Below are 27,718 nucleotides of genomic sequence, written 5' to 3' on the forward strand. Positions count from 1 at the left end.
AGCTGTTCTGAGGGAGGCTCAAATGAGATAGCCACGTACTCTGAAAGTAGTTAAACCTAATCAAAATACTGGCTGACTTGGCCAGCCTTGTTACTCATCCCCAGGCCAGTTATTTTTGCCTCCACAGAGCCTAAAGTCAGGCTAGTTTTCAGCATCTTACAGTAACTGAGTCTCTAGTTTTGATTTTATCCAGGAAATTTCATCTAATAAGGTGTTCATAATAAGCTATTCTTTTTTTTTTTTTGAGACGGAGTCTTGCTCTGTCGCCCAGGCTGGAGTGCAGTGGCGCGATCTCGGCTCACTGCAAGCTCCGCCTCCCGGGTTCACGCCATTCTCCTGCCTCAGCCTCTCCGAGTAGCTGGGACTACAGGTGCCCGCCACCACGCCCGGCTAATTTTTTTTGTATTTTTAGTAGAGACAGGGTTTCACCGTGGTCTTGATCTCCTGACCTCGTGACCCGCCCGCCTCGGCCTCCCAAAGTGCTGGGATTACAAGCGTGAGCCACTGCGCCCGGCCATAATAAGCTATTCTTAAACAAGAAAATGGAGGACACTTTTATATTAAAAACAAGAAAAATCACTATCTTTTTAAAGCAAATTTGAGGGTTTTTCTAATATCCATTTTCTTAAATCTTTAAAAATTGTTTCATAGCAACACAGTGCAAGGATAATAAAAGTCCAATTTAGATTTTTAAAAAAAAAAAAAACATAGCATCACCGGGCACAGTGGCTCATGCCTGTAATCTCAGCACTTTGGGAGGCCGAGGCGGGCAGATCACCTGAGGTCGAGAGTTCAAGACCAGCCTGACCAACATGGAGAAACCCCTCTCTATTAAAAATACAAAATTAGCTGGGCATGGTGGTACATGCCTGTAATCCCAGCTACTCGGGAGACTAAGGAAGGAGAATCGCTTGAACACGGAAGCAGAGGTTGTGGTGAGCCCAGATCGCACCACTGCACTGCAGCCTGGGCAACAAGAGCGAAACTCTGTCTCCGAAACAAAAAACAAAACAAAAACAAACCCAAAGCATCACAAAATGCAGTCAAACTAAAGAAAGCAGAATCAGCCTTAGCTCACTCTGCAGTGAGGGTGTGCCCATTGAATACTTACAGGTCCAAGAGAATGTGCTGCATGGCAAAAATATAAAGGGGGCCTTCTTTCAAATAAGGCATAGAAGGCATTTCAAAGACGTGAACTGTGCATGAACTCTCATCTCTTGTACAAGAATAAAGCAGACGTACTTCTGGGAACTCAACTATAGTGAGCAGGCACAAGAGGTGAGAGGACTGGGCCCTAACTTGTACAAGAATCAAACAGGCTGACCACAAAAAGAGGGCCAGTGCGTATCCAGGCAATGAACTTACTACAGTTTAAGTCCCACAAATCTTAGGTACCTCTGCCCTATTTTAAAATATCAACCTCCTGGTGTGCCAGTAAGTCTCACCATTTGAATTAAGACATCAAAGTCCCTATTAAAGGCAAATATTTAAAGGGAAACACCCTAACCCAATCAACTACCAATAACTAAATGCAGGTTAATTTACTGTAGCAGGAGATGGAAAGCAGAGCTCAGGCATATGATACTGCCTAAGTTAATGTTGACAGAAAGAAACTGACGAGGAAGGGAAAAGCATGACCCATTGCCTGAGATCCCACAGAAGGAAGTTCCGAGCCTTAAGGTTGCAATGGACACCAACAAGAGAGGTCACTTCAAAGAAAAAAAAAAAAGATATGAGAACACGAAAAATAAGTCTCACTGACTTCATAATTTTTTCCAGCATCTCTCCTATGTTGCCTGTGGTAAATGTGCTGAACACTTTACATACCCATGAAATTATTATATCAGTGAGGTATATCCTTAGCAAATATTCAATAATAAAACAAGGCATATATGTAATTTATTAAATTTTTAAGAGATATGAATAACTAGAAAAGTAATTATTCTAAACTAACCTTTAGAATAATAACCTTTAGTTTATGAACAAGGTGTTGTGTGAGCCTGATTTCTCAGTAAATTTTAAAATTATTTTTGTCTTTTTTCCCTCAAGACAGCCTACCATTGAATGTTTATTATTTTTAAGTTAGTGATTACAGACAGCCTACAGCCAAGGGTAAATAAAGAATAGCTTGTTTGAAGACAGGACAACAGTCTCATCAAACCACCTAATTTAGCTACAATCAACTTATCAAAATATGTATCATCACTATACCTACCATTCACACAGAAACTTAACAGAACTAATAAGAACTAAACTGGGCCAGGTGCAGTGGCTCACGCCTATAATCCCAGCACTCTGGGAGACCGAGGCAGGTATGATCACTTGAGTCCAGGAGTTCGAGACCAGCCTGGGCAAAATGGTGAAACCCCATCTCTACAAAAAATACAAAAAGTTATCTGGGCATGGTGGCATGCACCTGTAGTCCCAGCTACTCAGGAGGCTGAGGTGGGAAGATCAATTGAGCCCAGGAGGTATAGAGGCTGCAGTGAGCTGACATCACGCAACTGCACTCCAGCCTGGGTGACAGAGCAAGTGAGACCCCATCTCAAAAGAAAGAAAAAAAAGAACTAAACTGCTTTGAAGGAACTATGAATAAGAAACATCCTATCTAATACTGGCAGAAGCAAAATACAAAATAATACATATTATGCATTCCAAGAGACCAAACAATAGATCTCTAAGGGACCATTTAATGCATTACTAATTCTAAGAAGCCAACATATATAAGTCTGCTGACAAAGAAAATATGCCATAGAATTGTTCCAGACATGATTTGCTCCTTAATGGGAAAGTGGGAGCAGGACTGTTAAGGTGATGATGTCACTGAGCAGGTTCAAGAAATAAAGAATTGTCACATGACAATGATATAAAATGTCTCCAAAACAGCAATTAAGGTTTTATCTTCTGAGGTTGAAGTTAGAAAAAAAAATACAGTGGACACAATAATCCATCTGCTACAAATACTAAAACCCTGAGGTTTGAGTGACTGCAGAGTTCTGGGGTCCCCCAAACCCAATCAAAGTGACTTAGATACAACCTCACAGAGCCAAAGAGAGTATGACTGTGGAGGACTGCCGGCCTCCTGTGGAGGACTGTGGAGGACTGCCTGACCACAAATTGAAGGTCAGCAGTAAGAGGGGAGCATCCTCTGACCAATGGTTAGGCAGTGTTCTTCCTTCAGCTAAAGACAGCAAGTCCCCCAACTAAAAAATACAACTACTGAAGCTTGTTGATACCATATAAGGGCCTGATACCAACAGTCACTAAAACCATCCAGCAGACTCCCTCTGCACTGATTCCTTGCACAGAAAACCAAAATTGATTTTCCACATACCTCGGCTACAGGGAGAGAATGTAGTAACAACCAAACTCAAATACTAGTTGACTTAACAGTTCTATTTCTCACTGAAAATGAATCTTCACTCCAATGGTATTGATCATATAAGTCAGTTCCCAAGAAACTGGGCATCATACATTATTCTCACAAAATTGAGGCTGAGAACCTTTAGAGATAAGGTCTAGACCCTAGTTATGACTTCACCAAGGTAATGCCACCTGGGAGGGCTCTGAGTAAGAAGCTAGCTAGCTGGCATTTTCAGAGGTAGGTTACTCCCCATTTATTTAAGATTTCTCCAAGTTTTTGGTTTGATTCCTTTTTTAATACAATAATACATTCATTGATAGTATTTTTTTTGAAGTTAGCCATTTGAGTGGTGAACCTGTAATCCAGAGGGGGGGGGATCAGAGGTCAGAATCGAGACCATCCTGGCTGAACCCTAAAACCCTAAAAAAACACAAAAATTAGCGGGGAGGTTGGAGGCCTTCCAGTATACCAGGGGAGGCAGAGAATAGGCGACCGAGGTGGATTGGGTAGAATTCTCCACTCAGGGGACAACCCCAAAAAATTAAATTGTTGAATCATTAATGTATTGATATGAAAATGTCCTTGATATAAAATTAAAGAAATATTGGCTTGATGTTTGTTTTAAAAAAAAAAAAAAAAAAAAAAACCTGAGAGAGCAGCTTTCCCACTTTATCTCTTCTCTGAAACAGTTTAATTCTTCTATGGTTTATCTGTTCCATGAAGGTCTGATAAAACTTACCTGTAAACCTGTCTCATCTAGGCATTTTGTAGGATTGTTTCAATGTTTAATATAGCTAAGTTCAGATGAAGATCCAAAAATCCTCCCAGTGATCACAGGTCTCCAAGTCTTGGGAAATTATGCCTTGGTAACCTAGTGTCTACTTGAACCCCTATAGAAATTCCATATAAGTTTATACTTTTGAAAATAAATAAATAGTATGTTAACGACAGAAAGACAATGATGGAGCAAATAAAACAGATTTGCAACCAATTCAAATTTAGGAAAGCAGGCCAGGCGTGGTGGTTCACACCTGTAATCTCAGTACTTTGGAAGGCCGAGCCAGTGGATCACCTGAGGTTAACCAGTTTGAGACCAGCCTGGCCAACATGGTGAAACCCATCTGTACTAAAAATACAAAAATTAGCTGGGCATGGTGGTGCATACCTGTAATCCCAGCTACTCAGGAGGCTAAAGCAAGAGAATCACTTGAACCTGGGAGGTGGCGGTTGCAGTGAGCCAAGATTGCACCATTGCACTCCAGCCTGGGCAACAGAGCAAGACTCCATCTCAAGGAAAAAAAAAAATTTAGGAAAGCAGCATGAAGCACCAGTGCTGACTGGCCAAGAGATTGTTATACACTGGTGCTACCTGTACAGGCTGATTGATAGGAACCTCCACACAAGATAACCTGCACTGTCACTATAAAAGGTAGAGCTATCGACTGGGAGTGGTGACTCACGCCTGTAATCCCAGCACTTTGGGAGGCAGAGGTGGGCAGATCACCTGAGGTCAGGAGTTCGAGACCAGCCTGGCTAACATGGTGAAACCCTGTTTCTACTAAAAATACAAAAAATTGCCAGGTGCAGTGGCTCACACCTGTAATCCCAGCACTTTGGGAGGCTGAGGCGGGCAGATCACCAAGTCAGGAGTTTAAGACCAGCCTAACCAACATGGTGAAACCCCGTCTGTACTAAAAATACAAAAATTAGCCAGGCGTGGTGGCATGCATTTATAACCCCAGCTACTCAGGAGGCTGAGGCAGGAGAATCGCTTGAACCCAGGGGGTGGAGGTTGCAGTGAGCCCAGATTGTGCCATTGCACTCCAGCCTGGGCAATAGAGTGAGACTCTGTCTCAAAACAGAAATAAAAATAAAAATAAATAAAAATACAAAAAATTAGCTGGGCGTGGTGGTGCGCGCCTATAATCCCAGCTACTCGGGAGTCTGAAGCAGGAGAATTGCTTGAACCCAGGAGGCACAGGTTGCAGTGAGCCGAGACCGTACCACTGCACTCCAGCTTGGGCAACAAGAGCAAAATTCCATGTCAAAAAAAAAAAAAAAGTAGAGCTATCATTTTTGAAATAAACTAATCATTTTTCTTCACCACTAACTCTCCTGAGCTTCTAAATCCATACTTCACATTAAACATTACTCCAAACTAAAATTAAAACAACCATCACAACAACCCATAACCTCCGCTTTTAATGGGCTGTCTGTATGATAAAGTCCAAGTTCCTTAGACAGACCTTCAAAAGTATCACACACAATCTGACCCCAAACAAGCTTCTCATATTATCTCCCACCCTTTCTTTGCGTCCAAACAACAAGATGGACTGGTCTACTCACTATTTCTTCAGATGTCCCAAGAACAGTCAATTCCTTGAGATGCTATCCTTCCTCTTCTGTACTAACCCTCAAAGCCAGCTTAGGTCCTGTCCTTTTTTAAAGGCTTTTCGTGACCATTCTACTACCCAGTGAATCTCTCCCTCAAAGAACACCTCATTGTTCACAGTCCTCAATTGTTTTATCTGGTTTACTAACCATAGTCCAAACTCCTTAAGGCAAAGTCTGTACTGTTTTTTTACCATTCACCCCCTGCACAATGCTCCTGATATAAAGAACTAAGAACTTGACCCCAAATCTTTCCTGGGCATCTTTTACTCATGTTACCTGAAAGTCTTTATTTTTTTTTATTTTTTTTTTGAGACGGAGTCTCGCTCTGTCGCCCAGGCTGGAGTGCAGTGGCCCAATCCGGCTCACTGCAAGCTCCGCCTCCCAGGTTCATGCCATTCTCCTGCCTCAGCCTCTCCGAGTAGCTGGGACTACAGGCGCCCGCCACCATGCCTGGCTAATTTTTTTGTATTTGTAGTAGAGACGGGGTTTCACCGTGGTCTCAATCTCCTGACCTCGTGATCCGCCCGCCTCGGCCTCCCAAAGTGCTGGGATTACAAGCGTGAGCCACCGCGCCCGGCCCCTGATAGTTTTGATTTGTAATTCTAGGTGGAGCTGCTTCCCTTTGATAAATTAACTGAGCAGAGACAATTGTCTTCTGAAATTCTGTGATGATAGCTCATTTAACCTATTCTCTCCCAGTTCTAGCTCCCTTGCAGGGCACTATGTAAGACTATCATGCTTTCCTAGCTACATATGTATGTACTGGCAAATGCCTAAGTCCTAGTATAAACAAAATTGGGTATGCGCAGGCAAAAAAGTCAAATGTTTAAAAAGACTTGGCTTTCAATAAACAGCTCACACACATGGTGTGTTGCTTGCAAAGAGAAAAAACAAGCATGGTAAGGATGCCATTTTTAATGGCTCCCAAAAATATGACATACTTAAACGTGTTTTTTTTCCAACTAGAAACCTGGTGTTATTATGAGGACTGGGTTGTTCAAGGATACCAGCTTCCATGAAAGGGTATTTTTGGCAAGCACTTTATCACTAGAAATTAGTCAAAAAAAAACATTTTCTGAGTGCTCGCCTACAATATACCAAACACTATGCTTTAGGTGTAGAAATCAGCCAAAACAAGATTAGGCAACATTACAAAAATATCAACTAACTAAAATGATTGACTAATTGAATGTCTTAAATCTTAAAACACTAGAATAATTTAATTGCATTGCCATGGTATCTGCACTCAGTAGTTTATTCCTGCTGGGTGTTCAAAGATCAGTGCCACAGAAATTCAGTATCTAGCATCACTGATTTTCTTAGCTTTGTGCTTGTTAAAACTTGGTATTTCTATTGATACAGTATTTCTTCTTTTCTTTTTTTTTTTTTTTTTTTGAGACAGTCTCGCATTGTTGCCCAGGCTGGAGTGCAGTGGCCCGTCCTCGGCTCACTGCAACCTCCACCTCCCGAGTTTACGCCATTCTCCTGCCTCAGCCTCCTGAGTAGCTGGGACTACAGGTGCCTGCCACCACACCCGGTGAATTTTTTGTATTTTTAGTAGAGATGGGGTTTCACCGTGTTAACCAGGATGGTCTCAATCTCCTGACCTCATGATCCGCCCGCCTTAGCCTCCCAGAGTGCTGGGATTACAGGTGTGAGCCACCACGCCCAGCCTTGACACAGTATTTCTGTAGTTCTATAGTTTCCTCATACTGTTCAGATTCATATAGTCTTCAATAGCAGCTAGAAAAAACTCACTAAGAATATAATCAAATATTTCTTTTATTCTTTTGCTTCTCAGTAAATGTTTTCTCATTAATTCTTATAGTAGAAATAATTTCAAAATTATAATAATAAAGTATTTAAGCACTGACAAGAAACACTACTCCAATAACTTCTTCCATACTCGAACAATTTTTGAAAGATTTTAGAAAAGTGATTCTAATTTGAAATTCAAATAGCGCAAATAAATCCATGTAAAATACCTATATCAAACCTTCTCACTCAGCAGTTCTTATTGGTATGGGTAAAAATATAGGTTAAAATAAGGCAAAGGTGGACAAGATTATCACAGCATGTGTGTAAGATTTCTGAAATGTAAGAAGTAGTAGCAAGATTTCTGGACCCTAGAAAGGGCCAAATGATGAGGTTTGGGGTGATAGCACATTTGGAAAACCCTAGTTATTAACCTAGTCCACACTATTCGGCATGTGATTTCAAATCTGTCTTGGCAGTTTATCTACGAAGCTGTTGCTGAATTCTGCCCTTTTGGCAAAACACTGCCAATGTTGGTAAAGTGAGCACAAACCTAGAAAACATGTTGAGTATATTAAGTGGGTCCACTTTGTTTAAAACTTAAAACAAAGCTTTAACCTGTACACATATTTGAATAGCTAAGAACATTGAAACATGCACGCCATCACTAGGAAGAAATCAGAGTAGGCAACTAAAGGAAATTTGTCCTATTTAAAGTTCTCATGAGTTCCTCTGTAGTATGGGGCATTCTTGGGTCTCTGATGTCCTTGAGATGTCTGACCTATGATTCTCTAGTTAATAACTACCAATTCCATTCCTATGATACCCATACTTTACCTCACTCTATCATAACATCGAGCACTGAGCACTATCTAAAAAGTCTCCCATGCTGTTGAGAAAATGGAAACAATGATTTTTTTTTTTTTTTTTGAGACGGAGTCTTGCTCTGTCACCCAGGCTGGAGTGCAGTGGCGCAATCTCGGCTCACTGTAAGCTCCGCCTCCCGGGTTCACGCCATTCTCCTGCCTCAGCCTCTCGGAGTAGCTGGGACTACAGGCGCCCGCCACCACGCCCGGCTAATTTCTTTTTTGTATTTTTAGTAGAGACGGGGTTTCACCGTGGTCTCGATCTCCTGACCTCGTGATCCGCCCGCCTCGGCCTCCCAAAGTGCTGGGATTACAAGCGTGAGCCACCGCGCCCGGCTGCCCAGATACTATTATCCCAATTTTATATATGAGGATCTTGAATATCAGAGAGGGTAAATGATATGATTTGGATCTGTGTCCCCACCAAATCTCATGTTGAATTGTAATCCCTAGTGTTGGAGGTGGGGCCTGGCGGGAGGGGACTGGATCATGGGGGCAGTTTCTCATGAATGATTTGGCACCATCCTCTTGAAGCTGTTCCTGTGATAGTGTGTTCTCACAAGATCCGGTTGTTTAAAAGTGTGTAGCACCTCAACACTCTCTATTTTGCTCCTGCTCCAGCCATGTAAGATGTGCCTGCTTCCCCTTCACCTTCTGCCATGATTGTAGTTTCCTGAGGCCTCCCCAGAAGCAGACGCCACTATGCTTCCTGCAGAATCATGAGCTGATTAAACCTCTTTTCTTTGTAAATTACCCAGTCTCAGGTATTTCTTTACAGCAATGTGAGAATGGACTAATACAGTAAGTATTCTCAAGAACATTTACATAGAAAATAGCTGAGTCAAGGTTCCAGGTCAGTACTGCCTATCTTCAGTTTTTATAACATATGATTGTATTCAAGAAATAGGAAAGAAAAAAATAATATAAGAGTAGAAGTGGGCCGGGCGCGGTGGCTCACGCTTGTAATCCCAGCACTTTGGGAGGCCGAGGCGGGCGGATCACAAGGTCAGGAGATCGAGACCACGGTGAAACCCCGTCTCTACTAAAAATACAAAAAAGTTAGCCGGGCGTGGTGGCGGGCGCCTGTAGTCCCAGCTACTCCGAGAGGCTGAGGCAGGAGAATGGCGTGAACCTGGGAGGCGGAGCTTGCAGTGAGCCGAGATCGCGCCACTGCACTCCAGCCTGGGTGACAGAGCGAGACTCCGTCTCAAAAAAAAAAAAAAGAGTAGAAGTGGAGAGATGGTAATAAGGAAAGAAAACTGATGATTCTTAAGGAGATAATCATTCTAAGCCCAAACCACCACTAGTCTTCAATCTGGGTCTCTACCCACCATCAAACGGGTAATCATTAGGTTAGAGAACACAGCTTTTTTGCCACTGGGTGCTGTGTCTTATATTTGCTTGGTATATCCCAGAGGGGGAAAGACTTAATAATGACTTTTGGATGGGTGGATGAGATGGAAGTATGACAAACGCACATTTCGCATGCAAAGGAGGCTTTAGCCAACTTAAACGAATGCTCATGCCATTAACATTTCCATTACAAGATTCTGAAATGCAGTCATGAAAGCCAATTTAATTGCAATTTAGATTTGCTAGGTTAGTCAAGTATGGAAAATGGAAGGAATTGGGAAGTAAACACAACTGTTATTTTAAGAACTGGAAAATCTGGCCGGGTGCGGTGGCTCACGCCTGTAATCCCAGCACTTTGGGAGGCTGAGGTGGGTGGATCACGAGGTCAAGAGATCAAGACCATCCTGGCCAACATGGTGAAACCCTGTCTCTACTAAAAAAATACAAAAAATTAGCCAAGCATGTTGGCAGGCGCCTGTAGTCCCAGCTACTCGGGAGGCTGAGGCAGGAGAATCACTTGAACCCGGGAGACGGAGGGTGCAGTGAGCCGAGATTGCACCACTGCACTCCAGCCTGGTGACAGAGCAAGACTCTAAAAAAAAAAAAAAAACCACATACATCAGAAAGTCCAAGCTAACAAAAGGTAGGTAAAGTAAAATTTATGAAACGATATAACTTGGCTGGGCACCGTAGCTCATGCCTGTAATCCTAGCACTTTGGGAGGTCAAGGTGGGAGGACTGCTTGAGTCCAGAAGTTCAAGATCAGCCTGAGGAAGATGGTGAGACTATCTCTACAAAAATCAAAAATAAAAAAAATTAGCTGGGCATGGTAATGTGTGCCTGTAGTCCTAGCTACTCAGGAGGCTGAGGTGAGAGGAGCACTTGAGCCCAGGAGTTCCAGGCTGTTGTGAGCTATGATCATACCACTGCACTCCAGCCTGGGTGACAGAGTGACACTCTATATGCAAAATAAATAAATACAAATTGAGTAAGAAAACAGTTAACAGATGTAGGTAGCGTAAGCTGGAAGGGAGTCGAAAAAGAAGGGGGTTTTTTGGCTCATAGAGAACACTAGGTCTTTCTTCACAAAGCAGTACCCAAAGGCTCTGAAATAGGACACCCTGACCACATAAAGAGAACTAAAAATAAAAACCACATGATCATCTCAATAGACGCAGAAAAGACTTTTGATAAAATCCAACATCGCTTCATGTTGAAAATCCTCAACAAACTAGGCACCGAAAGAACGTATCTCAAAATAATAACAGCCATCTATGACAAACCCACAGCCAACATCATACGGTATGGGTAAAAGTTAGAAGCATTCTACCTCAGAACTGGAACAAGATAAGAATGCTCACTCTCACGGCTCCTACTCAGCATAGTACTGGAATTCCTAACCAGAACAATCAGGCAAGAAAAAGAAGTAAAAGGCATCCAAATAGGAAGAGAAGAAGTCAAACTATATTTGCAGATGATATAATGTTATAACTAGATCTTGGACAAGGTAGCATAAGAAAAAGTAAATCGATAAATAAAAATACAAAATACAAAATAATTTTATATCTAGAAAACCCCATAGTATCTGGCCAAAAGATCCTAGATCTTATAAACAACTTCAGTAAAGTTTCAGGGTGCAAAATCAATGTACAAATATCAGTAGCATTTCTATACACCAACAGTATCCAAACTGAGTACCAAATGAAGAGTATGATCTCATTCACAACAGACACACACATGCACACACACACACACACACACACACACACAAACAAAATACCTAGGAATACAGCTAATCAGGGAGGTGAAAGATCTCTACAGCGAGAATTACAACACTGCTCAAAGAAATCAGAGATGACACAAATGGAAAAATATTCTATGCTCATGGATAAGAAGAATCAATATTGTTTAAATGGTCATACTGCCCAAAGCAATCTACAGATTCAGTGCTATCCCTATCAAACTACCAATGACATTCTTCTCAGAATTAGAAAAAAACTATTCTAAAATTCATATGGAACCAAAAAAGAGCCTGAGTAGCCAACGCAATCATAAGCAAAAGAACAAAGCTGGAGGCATCACTGTTACCCAACTTCAAACTATACTTTAAGGCTACAGTCACCAAAACAGCATGGTACTGATATAAAAACAGACACACGGTCCAATGGAACAGAATAGAGAGCTCACAAATAAAAACGTACACCTACAACCATCTGATACTCAACAAAGTCGACAAAAGCAATGGGGAAAGGACTCCCTATTCGATAAATGGCGCTAGAATAACTGGCAAGCCATATGCAGAAGATTGAAGCTGTACTCCTTCCTTACGCCATCTACAAAAATCAACTCAACATGGGTTAAAGACTTAAAAGTAAAACCTAAAACTATAAAAGCTCTAGAAAACCTAGGAAATACCATTCTGGACACAGGCCCTGGCTAAGATTTCATGACGAAGACACCAAAAGCAATTGCAACAAAAGCAAAAATCGACAAACAGCACCTAATTAAAGAGCATAGCAAAGAACAACAACAACAACAAAACCTATCAGCAGAGTAAATAGACAACCCACAGAATGGGAGAAAATATTTGCAAGCTATGCATCTGTCAAAGGTCTAATATCCAGAAGCTATAAGGAACTTAAAATTAACAAGCAAAAAACAAACAGCCCCACTAGAAAGTGGGCAAAGGACATAAACATACATTTTTCAAAAGAAGACATATGGTGGCCAACAAACATATGAAAAAAATGCTCAGCATCACTAATCATTAGAGCAATGCAAACAACCACAATGAGCTACCATCTCACAGCAGTCAGAATGCTGTTATTTAAAAGTCAAAAACATCACAGATGATGGCAAAGATGTGGAGAAAAGGGACCACTTATACAATACTGGTGGGAATGTAAATTAGTTCAGCCACTGTGGAAAGCAGTTTGGTGATTTCTCAAAGAACTTAAAACAGAACTACTATTTAACCCAGCAATCCCATTATTGGTTATATACCCAAAGGAATATAAATCGCTCTACCATAAAGACACATGCATGCATATGTTCACTGCAGCAGTAATCACAATAGTAAAGACACAGAACCAACCTAAATGCCCATCAATGGCAGACTGGGTAATTCCACTGCCTGCAACATCCTGGCTAACCAGAGGTCCTGCGTCTATCCACATGACAGTGTCACTGCTAGCATAACCAGCATTTGAGAGAGCCAGCCCACCAAACATATCTGCAACCAAGGACTCTCACAGAGTATACTTCACTCCCTTGTCACCTCCACCAGAGCAGGTGCTATTATCCATGGCTGGGAGACCTGAAGAGGAATCTATCACAGGACTCTTTGCAGATATTCCCCAGCACCAGCCCAGGGCCTGGTAGCTCCACTGGGTAGCTAGACCCAAAAGAGCAGTAATTATCACTGCAGTCCAGCTCTCAGGAAGCCCAATCCCTAGGGGAAAGGGGAGAGCACCGCATCAAGGGATCACTCTGTGGTATAAATAAATCTGAATATCAGGCTTTGAGTTCCAGATTTTGCCACTGAAATAGTCTACCCAAATGAGAAGGAATCAGAAAAGTAATTTTGCTAATATGACAAAACTAGGTTCTATAACACCCTCAAAAGACCACACTAGCTCCCCAACAATGGATCCAAACCACTGCAGAATATACATTCTTTTATCAGCACATGGAACATTCTCCAAGATAGACCACATGATAGGTCACAAAACAAGTCTCAATAAATTTAGGAAAATCAAAATTATATCAAGTATCCTCTCAGACCACAGTGGAATAAAACTGGAAATTAACTCCAAAAGGAACCCTCGAAACTATGGACATTAAATAATCTGCTCTTGAATAATCTTTGGGTCAACAATGAAATCAAGATGGAAATTTAAAAAATTCTTGGAACTAAACGATAATAGTGACACAATTTATTAAACCCCTGGGACGTAGCAAAAGCAGTGCTAAGAGAAAAGCTCATAGCATTTAATGTCTACATGAAAAAGTCTCAAAGAGTCCTGGTGTGGTGGTTCATGCCTATAATCCTAGCACTTTGGAAGGCTGAGACAGGTGGATTGCTTGAGCTTAGGACTGTGAGACCAGCCTGGGCAACATGGCAAACCCTGTCTCTACAAAAAATACAAAAACAAAAATTAGCTGGATGTGGTGGCATATGCCTGTAGTCCCAGCCACTTGGGAGGCTGAGGTGGGAAGACAGCTTGAGCCCAGGAGGTGGAGGTTGCAATGAGCCAAGATTGTGCCACTGCACTCCAGTCTAGGCAATAGAACCAGGCCTTGTCTCAAAAAAAAAAAAAGTCTGCAAGAGCATAAATAGACAATCTAAGGTCATGCCTCAAGGAACTAGAGAAATAACAAACCAAACCCAAACACAGCAGAAGAAAAGAGTAACAAAGATCAGAACAGACATAAAATAAATTGAAACAAACAAAAAAAATACAAAAGATAAATGAAACAAAAATGCCTATCAACCAACGAGTGGATAAAGAAAATGTGGAATATATATACCATGGACTACTACTCAGTCATAAAAAGGAATGAAATAATGGCATTTGCAGCAACCTGGATGGAGGCGGAGACCATTACTCTAAGTGAAGTAACTCAGGAACGGAAAACCAAATATTGTATGTTCTCATAAGTGGGAGCTAAGCTATGAGGATGCAAAGACATAGGAATGATATAATGGATTTGGGGGGCTTGGGGCTTAGGGTGGGAGGGGGTAAGGGATAAAAGAATACACAGTAGGTACAGTGAATACTGATTAGGTGATGGGTGCACCAAAATCTCAGAAATGGCCACTAAAGAACTTATCCATATAACCAAAAATCATCTGTTCCCAAAAACTATTGAAATAAAATAAAAAAGAACTCTGCAATACCTTCTGTAGTTTGTCTCAGCAAATACCATAATGTAAATATCAGTATAATGAATTGATTATTAACATTAAAAAAAAATAGGCCGGGTGCAGTGGCTCATGCCTGTAATCCCAGCACTTTGGGAGGCCGAGGCCGGCGGATCATGAGGTCAGGAGAACAAGACCACCTTGGCTAACACGGTGAAACTCTGTCTCTACTAAAAATACAAAAAATTAGCTGGGCATGGTGGTGGGTGCCTGTAATCCCAGCTACTCGGGAGGCTGAGGCAGGAGAATGGCGTCAACCCAGGAGGCGGAGCTTGCAGTGAGCCGAGATTGCGACACTGCACTCCAGCCTGGGTGACAGAGCAAAACTCCGTCTCAAAAAAAGAAAAAAAAAAAATTAAAAAAATAAGAAGTGCTATAATAGAGATTTTGGAAGAACACAATAATGGTATCCTATTGAGACCTTGGGTCAGTAAAGTTTTCTTAGAGAAGTTGGTACATAAAAGGAGTTTTGAAGAACCAACAGTAGTGGCTGACTCCACGGAAACGGAAGAGAGGAGGAAGTGAGCAGCTGGATGAATCTCAAGGTTCTTTCTTTTATAATTTACAGGGTTAGGCTTGACTTAATCTGGTCTTTTTCTAAACTTGCTTTTTTAAAGACATGTATAAACTATTGCTATTTTTGTTCTTTTCATTTTATAACACTGTGGATGGATTTATAATTTGTCAAAGTCTTACTTAGCCCAACCTCCTATTTTTCTTCAGTTAATTGAAATAGTGGGTTCTGAATTTGTAATGTCTAATTTTTAAAAAACATTTTTAATTAAATAAAATTCTGCTACTATGAAGTCTCGAAAAAAAATTAAATATTGGCCTGGCAGAGTGGTGCATACCTGTAGTCCTAGCTATGCAGGATGACTGCTTGAGCCAAGGAGGTTGAGGTTGGAGTGAGCTATGATTCTGCCACTGCGCTCCAGCCTGGGTGACAGAGCAAGACCTTGTAGAAGGTCTTGTTTCAAAAAAAAAAAAAAAAACAACTTTTTACTATCTGGCCCCTGTCATCCTCTCCAACTATTTCTGAGTATTTCCCATAGGCCCCATAGGCTCCTTGCAATGTAGACAAACTAAATTACTCATTGTCTGTCTCCCAAACTAACCACACTCTTGCCTTCTCACCTTTGTTCATACTATCCCCCCGACCCAGAAGGGTCTCTTGTACTTCCCTTCCGCTTATCCATTTGTTCAGTAAATAATTTGGATATCTATTAGGCATTCTGTGGGCCCTAGAAATATTATAGTTAAAAAAAAAAAAAAGACACAGTCTCTGCCTTCAAGGAGCTTACCATCCAGAGAAGCTTATTCTTTCTTCGATTCTAGGCTGAAGGCCCCACCTACTTATGAAGTCCTACTCTGAGCTCTTATTGCATTATAGGTTGCTCACATACCAGTGCTAATCATAATCCCTAAAAACACAATCTCAAATGCCATAATCCTGAAAGATCAAAATCTCTAAAGTCTAAAAATCCCTAATATCTAAAATCCTGAAAATCACAATCCTGGAAGATTAAAATTCAGCATGTTGAAATCCTGAAAGCTGAATTCTGGGGAAGTTCATTTTTTATTAAGCACAGTAGCTGTAGCATGTTACTTGTATCATATTAGGTGGAACTATTCCCATCCTATTTTTATTTGCCTTTGGCAGAAAATTCAGATGAGTAGATTAGTCACATGATACAACAACAACGAACAGTTCCGTTTGAAAATGCATTATTTGGCCGGGCGCAGTGGCTCACTCCTGTAATCCCAGCACTTCAGGAGGCCAAGGGGGGTGGATTACCTGAGGTCAGGAGTTCAAGACCAGCCTGGCCAATATGGCAAAACCCTGTCTCTACCACAAATACAAAAATTAGCCAGGTGTGGTGGCGCCCACCTGTAATCCCAGCTACTCAGGAGGCTGAGGCAGGAAAATCACTTGAACCTGGGAGGCAGAGGTTGCCATGAGCTGAGATTGTGCCACTGCACTCCAGCCTGGGTGACAGAGCAAGACCGTGTCTCTAATAAGAAAATAAAAATGCATCACTTGTCTGCACTGGCATTCCTTCCAGCTGATGAAATTCCAGGAGCTTTTAATGAATTAAAGCCACATTTGCCTAAAAAAACTAGCAAAATTACTGACTGGTTCAAAAATAATTATGTGCATGGTAGGATAAGAAGACACATACTTAGCCGGGTGTGGTGGCTCACACCTATAGTCCCAGCTACTTGGGAGGCTGAGGCAGGAGAATCACTTGAACCCAGGAGGTGGAGGTTGCAGTAAGCCAAGATCACGCCACGGCACTCCAGCCTGGGTGACAGAGTAAGACTCTGTCTCAAAAAAGAAAACAAAACAAAACAAAAAAACACATACACAATGGTGTTGCTGTTCAATCACCAGTATTATTTGTGCCAAATCTGTGGTCTGTATATGATTTCACGTGGAATGGATTTCTGTGTACCCAAAACAACATAGAAGTATGGCACAAAAGATGGGCAAATTTAATAGGAAATGCTCATGTCTGTATATATTGTGTTGGTGTATGTCAAATGTGAATGTATTCTACAAGGAGAGCCATGCCCTAAAAGAAAAAAAACCTATTTTTCATTTTAATCGCAGCTATTAATTGTGAGGTAAGACTTCAAAATATAGTTAAATTACTGCAAAAGTCAGCCAGGTCTTATGGACAACCTCTGTGCAACTAACTGCCCAGAATTTACTCCTGTAATATATTTTTCATAAGTTAAATTTGATTTTTAGTTTTTGTGTTTTTTCTTGTTTTTTATTCCACTATTTAGTCAGCTTATTCACATATATAAATACTATATATATGAAAACTATATATTATATATAAATACTATATATATATGAATATGTTATATATATATGATGGAGTCTTGCTGTGTTGCCCAGGCCACAGTGCAGTGGTTATTCACAGACACAAGCATAGTGTATTACAGCCTCAAACTCCTGGGTTCAACTGATCCTTCTGCCTCTGTCTCAACCAGCTAGAACTACAGGTATGTGCCACTGCACCCAGCCATCTTGGCTCACTGCAACCTCCACCTCTTGGGTTCAAGTGATTCTCCTGCCTCAGCCTCCCGAGCAGCTGGGGCTACAGGCGTAGGCCACCACGCTTGGCTAAGTATGTGTCTTCTTATCCTACCATGTGCATAATTACTTTTGAACCAGTCAGTAACTTTGCTAGCACTATTTTTTACAATTCACTGTGCTATATATTTCATCTTTGCATCATTTCCAGTACTAAAAGTATAAATTAAATTATATACTTTTACGGAGTTATAATTTGTTTTATGTATTTTGTAAATATGACTCCAAAAAAGTGCATCATCACGTTGGCTTTGTGTATAAGCATTGCGCATGTCGAAAAAAAAAGGTCGAAACTTCCTCAATAGGCCCGGCGGGGTGGTGGCTCAAGCCTGTAATCCCAGCACTTTGGGAGGCCGAGGCGGGCGGATCACGAGGTCAGGAGATCCAGACCATCCTGGCTAACACGGTGAAACCCCGTCTCTACTAAAAATACAAAATATTAGCCGGGCGTGTTGGCGGGCGCCTGTAGTCCCAGCTACTCGGGAGGCTGAGGCAGGAGAATGGCGTGAACCCAGGAGGCGGAGCTTGCAGTGAGCCGAGATCGCGCCACTGCACTCCAGCCTGGGGGACAGAGAAAGACTCCGTCTCAAAAAAAAAAAAAAAAAAAAAGAAACTTCCTCAATAAATGAAGAGATGTCTTTTTTGTGTATCTGCATTTGTGGAACATAGAATTTTTCAGCTGGGTGCAATGTCACGTGCCTGTAGTCTCAACCACTTGGGAGGCTGAGCTGGGAGGATCGTTTGAGCCCAGGAGTTCAGGTCCAACCTGGGTAAGAAAGCAAAACAGTATCTTTAAAAGAAATAGGCTGAGTGCTGTGGCTCACACCTGTAATCCTAGAAGTATGGGAGGCCAAGGCTGGCGGAGTGCCTGAGCTCAGGAGTTCCAGACAAGCCTGGGCAACATGGCAAAACCCTGTCTCTAATAAAAATACAAAAAATCGGCCAGGTGTGGTGTCTCATAACTGTAATCTCAGCACTTTGGGAAGACACGGCGGGCGGATCACCTGAGGTCAGGAGTTCAAGACCAGCCTGGCCAACATAGTGAAACCCGGTCTCTACTAAAAATACAAAAATTAGCCATGCCTGGTGGCGGGTGCGTGTAATCCCAGTTACTCGGGAGGCTGACGCAGGAGAATTGCTTGAACCCGGGAGGCGGAGGTGGCAGTGAGCCAAGATTGCGCCATTGCCCTCAAGCCTGGGCAACAAGAGCGAAAATCCATCTCAAAAAATAAATAAATAAATACAAAAAATCAGCCAGGCATGGTGGTGTGCACCTGTAGCATGCCCAGCCTTTCTGTTATGTTTTTACATGATTCTCAAATAAATTCCTTTAAAAAAATGTAAATAGGCCAGGCGTGGTGGCTCACGCATGTACTCCCAGCACTTTGGGAGGCCGAGGCGGGCAGATCACCTCAGGTCGCAGTTTGAGACCAGCCTGACAAACCCTGTCTCTACTAAAAATATAAAATTAGCTGGGTATGGTGGCACACGCCTGTAATCCCAGCTACTTGGGAGGCTGAGGCAGGAGAATCGCTTGAACCCGGGAGGCGGAGGTTGTGGTGAGCCGAGATGGCGCCATTGCACTCCAGTCTGGGCAACAAGAGCAAAACTCCATCTCAAAAAAAAGGTAAATAAGCTGGGCATGGTGGTATGTGCCTGTAGTCCTAGCTACTTGGGAAGCAGAGTCAGGAGGCTCATTTGAGCCCAGGAGTTTGGGGCTGTAGTGCATTATGATCACACCTGAGAATAGCCACTGCATTCCAGCCTAGGCAACACAGTGAGACCCTGTCTCTAAAAATAAAATAAACAAAAAGTAAGTAAATGTCCTTTAAATAATTTTTTAAATATTTTTTTTTCCAGAACTACATTTTCAGGATTTTTATCTTTCAAGATTGTGATTTTGGGGATTTTAGACTTCAGGGGATTTTGATCTTTTGAGATTTTAACATGCAGGATTGTTTCTTTGGGGATTATGGCATAAACCCCTCACTTATTATAGTCTACCAAATATTGATAGTTTTAATTTATAAATCTTGTCTTCACAGCCAAAAGGTAAGTTATTTCAGGGCAGCTACCATTTCCTCATATCTCCAATGCTTAATAAAATGCTTTAAAAATAAAAATCATGGCCAGGCACGGTGGCTCCCACCTGTAATCCCAGCACTTTGGGAGGCCAAGGCAGGTGTATCACTTGAGGTCAGGAGGTCGAGAGCAGCCTGACCAACATGGAGAAACCCCTTCTTTACTAAAAATACAAAAATCAGCCAGGCATGGTGGCACACGCCTGTTAATCCCAGCTACTTGGGAGGCTGAGGCAGGAGAATCGCTTGAGTCTGGGAGTTGGAGGTTGCTGTGAGCCAAGATCGTGCCACTGCACTCCAGCCTGAGTGACAGAGTGAGACTCTGTCTGAAAAAAATCATAAAAATAAAAATAAAATGAAAATCATTAGAGGAGTGATATCAACAAGATGGTAGACTAGGAAGCAACAGATCCTTCCCCAACAGAGACACAGAGAAGTCAGGTACTGTGCATTTTTCACTGTATTTCCAGAGCCAACAATATGGCCAAATAGATATTCAGATTATTTACTGAACAAATGAATGAGTGAGAGGCAGTGTGGAGGCCCTGCCTAGAGAGGAACAATATGAGCAAAGTCAAGAGAGCAAGAGTGTGTTTAGTGTGTTAACAACAATATATGGACCAGAATACCTTTGTGAGAGCTCTGAAGAAGAGCTGAGAAGCTACAGCACCAGGCTACTGTAAAACCAAAAGAAGATTACAGCAAAAGGGGTAGGAAATTTCAGTGTTTGGCATGTCCTTTCATGTCCTTCTTCCTATGTAGCATAGCACAGAGCAAGTTGGAGGAAACCCCCCCATACTGGGTCTACTCCTTCTGGACAGAAACAAAAGAGTTGACTGTGTGTCCAACATTCTGGCTTGTCTGGGGCTTCCTGAGAGACTGATTTCTATCTCATATGACTCAGAATACTGACTGGACAGGTTCCAGAGTACAGAAGACACTGAAAACAGAGAGCAAAATGTTAGCACTGAAGTTCCACAGGCAGACATCAGGGGGAGCAAGAGGTCAGAAAAAGGTTGAGAGATCCTAGAACCAACAGCCAAGATAATTGGTAAAGGTCTTCCTCTGCAAAGTCACTAGACAAAGACTCGGAGAGATGGTTGTTTGTTTTAAGTGCTTAAAGCCCAGCAAGAGATTATAAGGCATACAAATAAACAGGGCAATATGGCTGAATTAAAGGAATAAAATATAACTCCAGAAACAGGCCCTAAAGAAATGCAGATCTGTGAGCTGCATGACAAAGAATTTAAAGTAACTGTTAAATAGATGCTCAATGAGCTAGAACACAAATACAAAACTAAATGAAGAAAACAATGCATGACCAAAAAGATAAACAATGAAAAAGATCCAAACAGAAATTCTGGACCTTAAAAAATTCAATAAGTGAACTGAAAAATTTATTAGAAGAGTTCAATAGCAGGTTTAATCAAGCAAAAGAAAGTAGAGTCAGCCGGGTGCAGTGGCTCACGCCTGTAATCTAGCACTTTAGGAGGCCGAGGCACGTGGATCACGAGGTCAAGAGGTTGAGACCATCCTGGCCAAAATGGTGAAACCCTGTTTCTACTAAAAATACAAAAATTAGCTGGGCATGGTGGTGAACACCTGTAGTCCCAGCTACTCAGGAGGCTGAGGCAGGAGGATCACTTGAACCCAGGAGGTGGAGGTTGCAGTGAGCCAAGATCGTGCCACTACACTCCAGCCTGGCAACAGAGCGAGACTCTGTCTCAAAAAAAAAAAAAAAAAAAAAAAAAAAGTAGAGTCACAGGAGCAAAAAGGAAACAGATTGGCAAAGAGCACATAAAGAACTTATAGGGCACGATCAGGACAACACATTCTGAAATGCACATTATGAAAACTCCGAAGAAGAGGGAGAGACAAAGTGGCAGAGAGCTTCTTTGAAGAAATAACAGCTGCAAGCTTCCCAAATCTAAGGAGATAAATGGATATGCACATTAAAGAACCTCAAAGGACTTCAACAAGGATAAATTTAAAGAGGATCACAAAGACACATTATAATTAAATTATCTAAAGTCAAAGGCAGAGAACATATTCAAAGCAGCAAAAGAAAATCGATTCATCACATACAAGGGAGTTTCCATAATCACCAGATTTATCAGCAGAAACTCTAAAGAAGTAGTTTTCTGTATGTGAATGAAGTTTTTAACAATTTAAAACAGAATGCTGTAACTTTAAAGATGATTTATGCAATTACAACAGTAAACACAAATAAAGTATCTATAGAAGATATATAATAGGAAATGAGAATCAACATATATCACTACAAAAAAAATCAACAAAGCACAAAAAAGGCAGTAAAAAAGAAGGGACAAAAAAACTACAAAATATACCAAAAACAATTAACAAAATGGCAATAGTAAATCCTTCCCTCCCTATTGGTAGCATATGTTTTGTTTTAGATAGGCTCTTACACTGTTACCCAGGCTACAGTGCAGTGGCACTATCATGGTTCAGTGCAGCCTCGACCTCCTGGGCTCAAGCAATCCTGCCTCAGCCTCCTGCATAGCTGGGACTATGGGTGCATGCCACAACATCTGGCTAATTAAAAAAATATTTTTTTGGAGAAATAGGGTCTTCCCTGGCCGGGTGCAGTGGCTCACACCTGTAATCCCTGCACTTTGGGAGGCCGAGGCACACGCATCATAAGGTTAGGAGATCGACACCATCCTGGCTAACATGAAACCCCGTCTCTACTAAAAATACAAAAAATTAGCGAGGCGCAGTGGCAGGCGCCTGTAGTCCCAGCTACTTGGGAGGCTGAGGCAGGAGAATGGCATGAACCCAGGAGGCAGAGCTTGCATTGAGCCGAGATCGTGCCACTGCACTCCAGCCTTGGCAACACCAGTGAGACACTGTCTAAAAAAAAAGAGAGAGAGAGAAATGGGGTCTTCCCTATGTTGCCCAGGCTCGTCTCTAACTCCTGGCCTCAAGTGATCTTCTTGTCTTGGCCTGCCAAAGTGTTGGAATTACAGGCATGAGCCACCATGCTGGGCCAGTAATTAACTTTAAATGTAAAGTCATATATTGACTGGAGTTAAAAAAGGATCCAACTATATGCTGTCTACAAGAGACTCACTTTAGCTCTAAGAACACATAGATTGAAAAGTCTGGAAAAAGATATTCCATGCAAATGGTAACCAGAAGAGAGTACGAGTGGCTATATTAATGTCAGACAAAATAGATTTTAAATAAAAAACTCTCACAAAAGATAAAAAATGACATATGATAAAAGGGTAAACCAGGAAGATATACAATAATAAATATTTATCCTCCAAACATCAGAGCTTCTAAATATATGAAATAGACAGAATTGAAGGGTAAAAGAGCAACACAATTACAGTAGAGAACTTCAAAACTCCACTTTCAATAGTGGACAGAACAACTAGACAGAAGGTCAACATGGAAAGAGAGGACCTGAACAACATTATACACCAACTGGACCTAATAGACATATATAGAGAACTCTACCCAACAGCAGCAGAATATACATTCTTCTCAAGTGCACATGGAACATCTCTAGGACAGACCAATGTTAGGCCATGAAACAAATCTTAACAAATTCAAGAAGACTAAAATCACACAAAGTATCTTTTCTTTGTTTTTTTTTTTTTTTTTTGAGACTGAGTGTTGCTCTGTTGCCAGGCTGGAGTGCAGTGGCGTGATCTCGGCTCACTGCAACCTCTGCCTCTTAGGTTCAAGTGATTCCCCTGCCTCAGCCTCCCAAGTAGCTGGGATTACAGGCATGCGCCACCACGCCCAGCTAATTTTTTGTATTTTAGTAGAGACAGGGTTTTACCATGTTGGCCAAGATGGTCTCGATCTCCTGACCTCATGATCCACCCGCTTCAACCTCCCAAAGTGCTGGGATTACAGGCATGAGCCACTGTGCCCGGCCACAAAGTATCTTTTCTAATGACAATGAAATGAAACTAGAAATCAATGGCACAAGGAAAACTGGAAAATCCACAAATATGTGGAAATTAAACAATCCACTCTTAAACAGCCACAGGATCAAACAAGTCACAAGAGAAGTTACAAAATACCTTGAGACAAATAAAAATGAAAATGTATCAAAACGTATGGGATACAGGAAAAAGCAGTGTTAAGAGGTCAATTTATAGTTGTAAAAGGATACATTAAAAAAGAAGAAAGGTCCAGGTGTGGTGGCTCATGCCTGTAATCTCAGCACTTTGGGAGGCTGAGAACCTCCGCCTCCTGGGTTCCAGCAATTCTCATGTCTCAGCCTCCTGAGTAGCTGGGACTGCAGGAGTGCCACCATGCCCAGCTAATTTTTATATTTTTAGTAGAGATGGGGTTTCACCATGTTGGCCAGGCTGGTCTCGATCTCTTGACCTCCTGATCCGCCCACCTCGACCTCCCAAAGTGCTAGGATTACAGGCGTGAGCCACCGCACCTGGCCATGGATAAATTCTTAGAAACACACAACTTACCAAGACTGAATCATGAAGAAATAGAAAAGCTGAAAAAAACCAGTGAGTAAGGAGATTAAATCAGTAACCAAAAAACTGCCAACAAAGAAAAGCCCAGGACCAGATGGCTTCACTAGAGAATTCTACCAAACATTAAAAAATAATGAATGCCAAGTTTTCTCAAACTCTTCCAAAAACTGAGGAGGAGGGAACACTTCCAAGCTCATTCTATGATGCCAGCATTACCCTGACACTAAACCAGACACAGACATCAAAAAAACATAACTACAGATGAATATTCTTTGTGAGTATGGAGGTAAAAACCCTCAACAAAATACTGGAAAATTCAGTAGCATGTTAAAAGAATTACATATCATCAATAAGTAGGACTCATTTCTGGAATGCAAGTATGATTCAACATATGAATATCAATCAATGTAACACATCACTTTAACAGAATAAGGACAAAAAGATGACCATATCAATCGATGCGAAAAAGGCATTGGACAAGATTCAACAAAACACCCTTTTATGATAAAACATCAAACAAAGTATAAATAGAAGGAAACTGCCTCAAAATCATAAAGACCATGTATGAAACCCTCACAGATAATATCATACTCAGTGGTGAAAGAATAAAAGCCTTTTCTCTAAGATCAGGAACAAGCCAAGCATGCACACTCTCACTACTTCTATTCAACATAATGTTGAAAGTCCTATTCAGTGCAATTAGGCAAATTGGAAAAGAAGTAAATTTATCTGGGCTGGGCACGGTGGCTCACACCTGTAATCCCAGCACTTTGGGAGGCCAAGAAAGATGGATCACAAGGTCAGGAGTTCAAGACCAGCCTGGCCAAGATGGTGAAACCCCGTCTCTACTAAAAATACAAAAAAATTAGCCGGGCATTGTGGCGACGCCTGTAATCCCAGCCACTCGGGAGGCTGAGGCAGACAACTGCTTGAACCCGGGAAGCGGAGGCTGCAGTGAGCTGAGATCGTGCCACTGCACTCCAGCCTGGGCGACAGAGCGAGACTTGTCTCAAAAAAAAAAAGAAAGAAAAGAATTTATCTGTTTTCAGATAACATGATCTAATATATAGAAAATCCTGGGCCAGGCACGGTGGCTCACACCTGTGCTGTAATCCCAGCACTTTGGGTGGACGAGGAGGGCGGATCACCTGAAATCAGGAGTTCGAGACCAGCCTGACCAACATGGTAAAACCCCATCTCTACTAAAAATACAAAATTAGTCAGGTGTGGTGGTACATGCCTGTAATCCAAGCTACTTGGGAGGCTGAGGCAGGAGAATTACTTGAACCTAGGAGGTGGAGGTTGCAGTGAGCTGAGATTGCGCCCCTGCACTCCAGCCTGGGCAACGAGAGTGAAACTCCATCTCAAAAAAAAAAAAAAAAAAAAAAGAAAAAGAAAATCCTAACAAGTTTGCAAAAAAATTGTTAGAGAAATTCAGCAAAGTTGCAGGATTCAAAATCAATATGCAAAAATCTGCTGTATTTATATACACTAACAATGAACAATTCAAAAGGAAATTTTTAAAAATCTCATTAATAACAGCATAAAATACACCTAGGAATAAAACTAACTGAGCAAGTGAAAGACTTGGATGATGAAGACTATAAAACATTGTGGAAAGAAATTAAAGACACAAATAAATGGAAAGACATCCATGTTCCTGGATTGGAAGACTTGGTATTGTTAAAATGTTAATCCTACCAAAAGCAAACTATAGATTCGATGCAAGTCCTATCAAAATCCCAGCAGCATTTTTCTGAAATACAAAAATTAATTCTAAAACTCATATGAAATTTCAAGAGACCTTAATTTGCACACCAATGTTCATAGCAGCACTATTCATAATAGCCAAGAAGTGGAGGCAACCAAAATGTCCATCAATGGATGAATGGATAAACAAAATGTGGTATACACATGAGATGGAATATTATTCAGCCTTAAAAATGAAAGAATTCTGGCCAGGCACAGTGGCTCACGCCTGTAATCCCAGCACTTTGAGAGGCCGAGGTGGATGGATCACCTGAGGTCAGGAGTTCAAAACCAGCCTAACATGGAGAAACCCCATCTCTACTAAAAATACAAAAATTAGCTGGGCGTGGTGGCATGCGCCTGTAATCCCAGTTACTAGGGAGGCTAAGGCAGGAGAATCGCTTGAACCCAGCAGGTGGAGGTTGCAATGAGCCGAGATGGCACCATTGCACTCCAGCCTGGGCAACAAGAGCGAAACTCCATCTCAAAAAAAAGGGGCGGGGGGTGGCGGAGGGGAGAATTTTGACACATGCTACAACATAAATGAGCCTTGTGGACTTTAGGCAAAATGAAATACGCCCATCGGAAAAAGACAAATACTGTATGATTCCATTTATATGAGGTATCTAAAGAAGTCAAATTCATAGAGACAAAGAAGAATGGTGGTTGCCAGGGACTGGGGAAGAGGATGGAGAGTTTTTTAATGAGTATAGAGTTTCAGATGTGCAAAATGAAAAACTGTTGCAAAATGAAAAACTTTAGAACTGTTTCACAACAATGCAAATATACTAAATACTAGTGAACTGTACTCTTGAAAATGAAGGGTTTAAGATGGTAAATTTTATGTTTTTTTTTACCACACACACAAAAAGATAAGCACTAAAACATTTTGTCTAATATAAGATCTCTGACCTCAAAGTTTACAATCTCATATAGAAGATGAGAAATAAGTACAAAGAACCTGGATAGGTAAGGCCATCTCAAGGTGCCAAGGCAAACACTAAGAGTTTTACTAAGAAGCAGGGTAGGCCAGGCACAGTGGCTCACGCCTGTAATCCCAGCACTCTGGGAGGCCAAGGCGGGCAGATCACCTGAGATTGGGAGTTCAAGACCAGCCTGACCAACATGGAGAAACCCCGTCTCTACTAAAAAAATACAAAATTAGCCAGGCAAGGTGGTGCATGCCTGTAATCCCAGCTACTTGGGAGGCTGAGGCAGGAGAATTGCTTGAACCCGGGAGGCGGAGATTGCGGTGAGCCAAGATTGCGCCATTGCACTCCAGCCTGGGCAACAAGAGCGAGACTCCATCTCAAAAAAAAAAAAGAAGAAGCACGGTAGGCCAGGAGGGGTGGCTCATGCCTGTAATCCCAGCACTTTGGGAGGCTGAGGCAGGTGGATCACCTGAGGTCAGGAGTTCGAGACCAGCCTGGCCAACATGGTGAAACCCCACCTCTACCAAAAATACAAAAATTACCTGGGTGTGGTGGTGCGCACCTGTAGTCCCAGCTACCCAGGAGGCTGAGGCAGGAGAATCTCTTGAACCCAGGAGGTGGAGGTTGCAGTGAGCCAAGATCCCACCACTGTACTCCAGGCTGGGTGACAGAGCAAGACTCTGTCTCAAAAAAAAAAAAAAAAAAAAAAAAAAAAAAAA

The 27,718-nt window shown here is 41.7% G+C and overlaps 1 protein-coding gene and 1 non-coding gene across 12 annotated transcripts in view; one reads left to right on the top strand and one right to left on the bottom strand.

The window, feature by feature from the left end:
- Positions 1–27,718, bottom strand: part of USP49 (ubiquitin specific peptidase 49) — a 103,407-nt gene that overhangs the window by 32,402 nt on the left and 43,287 nt on the right. The gene's annotated exons all lie outside the window — the stretch shown is intronic.
- Positions 6,983–7,122, top strand: LOC116460533 (small nucleolar RNA SNORA8). The gene has a single exon (XR_004245837.1). It is a non-coding gene; the product is annotated as a small nucleolar RNA SNORA8 (small nucleolar RNA).

The sequence above is a fragment of the Hylobates moloch genome, unplaced genomic scaffold, assembly GCF_009828535.3.
Source record: "Hylobates moloch isolate HMO894 unplaced genomic scaffold, HMol_V3 SCAFFOLD_20, whole genome shotgun sequence".
In the NCBI taxonomy this organism is placed as follows: Eukaryota; Metazoa; Chordata; class Mammalia; order Primates; family Hylobatidae; genus Hylobates; species Hylobates moloch.